At 40.4% G+C, this 5,422-nt stretch overlaps 1 long non-coding RNA gene across 1 annotated transcript; it reads right to left on the bottom strand.

Annotated features, from left to right (window-relative positions):
• Nucleotides 1–2,390: 2,390 nt before the first annotated feature.
• On the bottom strand, nucleotides 2,391–4,364 carry LOC129876001 (uncharacterized). Its single transcript, XR_008763270.1, has 3 exons — nucleotides 4,326–4,364; nucleotides 3,677–3,723; nucleotides 2,391–2,486 (listed from the first exon to the last, which is right to left on the bottom strand). It is a non-coding gene; the product is annotated as an uncharacterized LOC129876001 (long non-coding RNA).
• Between the last annotated feature and the right edge of the window lie 1,058 nt (nucleotides 4,365–5,422).

Below are 5,422 nucleotides of genomic sequence, written 5' to 3'. Positions count from 1 at the left end.
TAAGATACGTTTTTAACCACCTACACATGATATAATAATACCTTATCTAATTAATTTACGGAGAGAAATCGGGACGTACCTATTTTTCTCCTCCAAGCCGTCATGTTTTTCTCTCTTGTTCTAGGGTTTGTTTTTGACTTCCTTTGCTGAAGATTTTCTGATAAGGAACTGAACTTATGAGTCATTTAGCATTTATATAAGGTCAGCCTTGGAGGTGACACGTGTCAGCCCCTTAGGGTGACACATGTCAAGCCCTGATTTGCCACCGTATCATGCTGCCAACTAGGGGCTGCCACATGGCAGTGGGGTCCACCTCCCCCAAGCAGGTGGGTCACCTATTTGACCCCAAGCAGGTGGGTCACCTGCTTGCTTGAGGAGCTGCCACGTGTCGCCCCTCCATTGGCTGCCACGTGCCATCTTTTCCCCTTCCTCATGGGTTCGTAATCTCGTCTTATTTTAGGAGCCTGTGTAATCCATGCTACGTAAGCTTGGTATGTCCTTAGGCAACTCTAGTATGTAAGACGTCTAAATTGGTAGCTTACGTAGGTGTAGATAGTGTGTAGATTATCCGACTCACTTGATAACTTCTAAGAACTTAAGGGACATTCCGAGATCAAAAGTGTGGGGTGTAACACTGTTGACGCTTCGACCATGTCCACTAGAAAACTCTTGCTATCCATCTAAGAAAGAATAGATTCCAAATGACCAGTTTAGAGGTTATTCAAAGTAAGGACACACAATAGTAGTCTAGAACATAAGTCCTTAAAAATGCCCTATAGCCTTTAGAAGATAGGATACAAATGTCTCTTCACTGATCCATAGGACTCTACTAGGAATTGCCCTTATACCAACGATGCCAATCAACCTAGAGTTCTTATATCAAATTTCACAACCTAATTTCTCCGGATGTGATGACACATTCTAACACCCACCAGCAGATAAGTCTAACCCTTAGTCCTTAGTCCAAAACTAGAGGCAATGCGATATCAAGAGAAAGATGAATAAATAGAGTAGAAAGTAAGGAATAATGAGAAGAAGGAGAATAACTGAAACAAACACAAGAAACCACCCCGAGACCTGACATCAGTCGGTAATCGAGCATCTAGATCAAAATAAGAATACAAGGCTTTTATAAATACAAGATGGGTATAGACAGTTTTTGAAGGCAAGTATAGACTAGTCCTAATCCGGCAACTCCGAATGCAAGGAGTTCACCAAATCTCTGAATCATAATCTGCTCCCTACTAGTCTAAATAAATTGAGATAAATCGTTCTATGATCTACATGGGCAGAAATGTAGTAGAGTACCAAACGAATGGTACTCAGTAGCCATAGGCTGACTGAGCTCTACAGATAAAGAAAATATAATTGACATATAATCAGGTAAATACTACAGAAGTAACTAATATGGAATTATCAAATTAATGATAGAAAATAAGACAAGGAGACTAGAGTCATAGAAAAAAGACCAAACTCAAAGAACGCACCTAAAACACAATCCAACAACCTATTAATAGGAAGAAGGAATCATAGGAGTCTACCAATGCAAATGTAGTGCTAACAGGTAACGCTAAGCCCGTAATAACTTAGGAACTATTCCGACTGAGCCTAGCAGGAAGTACTAACCATAATCCAACTCAAATACCACGTAGACCAACTAACAATACAACCAAAGATAAGTATAAGTAAGATCAAATAATAAATAACTGGATGCCCATACCCTCGAAAGGTACAAACAATGACAAACATAACCCCGACCCCCAGCTTGCCAAGTGAGACCCATGTGGCTCCCTTATCCAATTTAGTGGTGCATGGCCATATAGGTCCATAGGGAATGCGGGAAGTCTGTATACACTTCCTAGGCCCAATTGATGTTACAGAGACATATAGTATTCCCGTAGTGGTATGAGAGAGTTAGTAACCAAGCCAATTTAAAAAGGGAAATATCGCACCGGATATTAGTAAACCGATACCCTCAAACAGTATGCACCCTAAAAAGAGGCCACCCAGCTAGCTACTTGTCACGACCCAACCCCGTAGGCCACGACTGGGGTCCGACCTGGACCCCCCGTACATATATCTATTAGATGAGGTCACATTGAATCGTAAATAAGACAATATCATGTAACAGAGCCCCACTGGCGATAACATTTTCATAAACTGTAGCCCTTTTCGTTTGTATCACAACATGACAGGGCACGCAAGCCGACAAGGCTGCCATAACATAATAATATATATCATATATCATGTAGACCCAGCTTAATCAAACTGACATACACAACCCACATATACATGTCTGCAGACCTCTAAACATATAAATGACAACATATGGCGGGACAGGGCCCCCGCCGTACCCCTGAATGGATAAAACAATTTCTATACATCCGTGGACAGTATCAAAAACTAGGCTCCGATACAATGAAGCCTCTTCCAGCTGAGCTGCATGGAATCCTAAGCTGACGGACTCCCAAAATCTGTACCCGTACCTGCGGGCATGAACGCAGCCCCCCGAGAAAGGGGGTCAGTACGATATGTGTACTGAGTATGTAAAACATAATATAAAACAACTGGAAACATATCTGAGATAGAGAATCAGGGGATAAGATATCAATTCAGAAACTTGTACCTGTACTTTATGAATTACAAAAACATGCATGTTCGAGTCATATCATATAGCCGGCCCTTTCGGGGGTCCGGTGAATCATCTCTGTAAAATCATCTCTGTAAAACCATCATGGCCCCAGTGCCATCACCACCTTATTACAACACATCATCATATATTTATACACGTATCCTGGCCCTCTATTGAGGGACTCAGTGAATAATGCAGTGAACTGTGCACGAGAACATATCCTGGCCCGGGACTCAGGGAAAGAAGTGTTACAATATACACGAGTAGAGTAGTGAGTAACTATATGCAATTTAAATCATTATCAGAGACTCGATAGAATAAGAAAGTTAAGCTTTTATTTGAGAACCCGAGTAGCGGTGTAGTCATCTCGAGTGTCCTCTAAATGCCATTATGGGCTGTCTCAATTATAATCTCGGGGCTCCTAGACATGTACTAAAGTAAAGCCAAATCGCTTATGGAACCAGAAACATTTGTTAACATATAGTCTGTAAGACTTGGAGCCTGTACATTTGTTACCTTTTTAACATATAAAAGTTTCCAGGGAAATAGTTCGATTATTATAAAAGTTCGATATTCAGACGTAAATAAGAGATGCTAAGAATGGAGTTACGCTGGAACTCATATCATGTTTAACCTACAACTAAGACACGCCAAAAGAAGAAAGAGAATAAACTATATATGGTCTGTACTTTTCTTTATGGGATCTGCATACACATATTTCATACCCGGCCCATCATGGGGCTCGGTGAATCATTATGGCATCATAATCTCACTTTCATACCAAACACGTATCAAAGGAAATGAGAGATAGCTTTCCAAATACTAGTGTTTAATACATAGAAGCCTTACTAGGCAATACTCAATTCTTGCAGAAATTCCAATACTAAGCAGTGGATATGGGTTATGAGGCATACTTGGAGTTTTGGGAATGGAATTATCCCCACATTCCACACACACTTCACTTAAGGCTAAAACTTGCCAAAAGGAAAGAAAGATAATTGTACGTGCTTATACCAAAACATGCCACAAGAAAGCTTTACATACCTTTTGGGAGTTACCCTTTATCCTGCTCGTCTCGTCGTCTTCCGAACCTATTCAATATGAAAGTAATACGAATATCAACTACTCTTAACTTTCCAGCATCTTGGATTACGCCTTAATGTTAATGGAATCTATTGCCTTAGTTGTTTCCTCGACTAGTCCTTTAGTTTGTTAAGGCGTTAACGAAAATTGGGCAGCACCTCCCCTATAATGTGCCCTATCCAAATTTCCAATCAGGTCCCTAAGACCTACAGCCAACCAACAACAACAACCTGCAGCAATTCATACCAACAATATACAACATACACTCCAAACAACTTATTTCAAAAAATACGATATCTCAATAGGGCGTCTAGCCTTTATTTTGTGACGCCTTTAATTATACATAACAAGGGGTCATGTGGCTTCTACCAGCAGCACCCTAACCCACATTAGGACATATTTAGGCCCTGCAACAACAAGTCACACCCCTGCAGAGCAACTCACAAGAACAACACTTTGTTTCGACAATAATTCAACCATAACGACTACAAATTAGTTTATTCCGAACGCCAAGTATTTCTAAGCCATTTTCATATTTCCATCCACCAATAGGGAGTGTAACATGCTCCATCAGAACACATAAAGCTCAAATTAAAAGAAGAAATCTTACCTTACGTTAAACTTGTCAAACTCGCCAAAACTATCCAAAATGTGAAATCTGGACAGCTTACTGTTTTACCTTGTCGCTTCGTTTCGAAGGGGTAATGGAGGGAAACAGGATTTACGTCCTTCATAAAAGTTATAGACACGTGTATTAGGGTCGCAAACAATTTCGAATCATCCCTACATCAATTTTGTACAAAAAGATATGACTAAAATACTCACAGCTGTCCGTGTAGGATTTCCAAAACCAAATTTGAGCAGTACCTCCTCTACACTTCATCACCACTTTTCAAGCTGATACAAGTGGAACTGGATTTTGGAGTCTGAATGAGAGTTATAGAACCACGAAATACCTTTCCAAAACATATTAAATCACTTGAAACGAATCTGTACACAAGAAGTTATATGATTATTACTAACCACTGTCCCTTCCAAAAACGGGTTTATTAATTAACGTTTTCTCTTATTTTCTCTTCCAAATTCCAATTGCAAAGCTGGAGTTTTACTTCCATGAAGGTCTTAAAATACATATATACATATCCAAGTACTTAAGGTACACCGTATATAATTAATTCACGGAAGAAAATTGGAAAACAAACCTTTAAACTTCAAGAACCATGGCTGCTTCTCTATTTCTCTCCCTCACGTTTTTTTCTCTCTAAGTTGGCTGATGTTTTGATGGATAACTGAAGTATATGATATATATCCACATATATATGTGGCTTTAGGGTGTGACACGTGTCAACCCCCAAGAGGTTACACGTGTCCAGCCCCTATTGGGCCACCGTATCATGCTGCCAACTATGGGCTGCCACGTGGCAGTGGGGTCCACCCCCCCCAAGCAGGTGGGTCACCTGCTTGCTTGAGGTTCTGCCACGTGTCGCTTCTTCATTGGCTACCACGTATCGTCTTTTTTCCCTTCCTCGTGGGCTCGTAATCTCGTCTTATTTTATGTACCTATGTAATCCGTGCTACGTAAGTTTGATATATGCTTAAGTAGCTCAAGTGCATATGACTTTTAACTTAGTAGCTTACATAGGTAAATCGAGTCCTACGACTCATTACTTGGCCTCCAATTCCTTCCGGACTCTTATGATTTCATCT

Source organism: Solanum dulcamara, chromosome 2, assembly GCF_947179165.1.
Source record: "Solanum dulcamara chromosome 2, daSolDulc1.2, whole genome shotgun sequence".
In the NCBI taxonomy this organism is placed as follows: Eukaryota; Viridiplantae; Streptophyta; class Magnoliopsida; order Solanales; family Solanaceae; genus Solanum; species Solanum dulcamara.
This window is presented reverse-complemented; position numbering and strand designations above follow the sequence as displayed.